The following is a 444-nucleotide window of genomic DNA, read 5'->3' as shown; positions in this document are numbered from 1 at the left end:
GGAAAACAACAGAATGGGAAAGACTAGCGATCTCTTCAGAAAATCAGAGATACCAAGGGAACATTTCATGCAAAGATGGGCTCAATAAAGGACAGAAATGGTTTGGACCTAACAGAAGCAGAAAATATTAAGAAGAGGTGGCAAGAATACACAGAAGAATTGTACAAAAAAGATCTTCACAACCAAGATAATCATGATGGTGTGATCACTCACCTAGAGCCAGACATCCTAGAATGTGAAGTCAAGTGGGCCTTAGAAAGCATCACTATGAACAAAGCTAGTGGAGGTGATGGAATTCCAGCTGAGCTATTTCAAATCCTGTAAGATGATGCTGTGAAAGTGCTGCACTCAATATGCCAGCAAATTTGGAAAACTCAGCAGTGGCCACAGGACTGAAAAGGTCAGTTTTCATTCCAATCCCAAAGAAAGGCAATGCCAAAGAAT

This window comes from Bison bison, unplaced genomic scaffold (assembly GCF_000754665.1).
Source record: "Bison bison bison isolate TAMUID 2011002044 unplaced genomic scaffold, Bison_UMD1.0 scf7180017864171, whole genome shotgun sequence".
Taxonomy (NCBI): domain Eukaryota; kingdom Metazoa; phylum Chordata; class Mammalia; order Artiodactyla; family Bovidae; genus Bison; species Bison bison.
The sequence above is the reverse complement of the archived record's forward strand: the minus strand, read 5'-3'. Positions refer to the sequence as shown.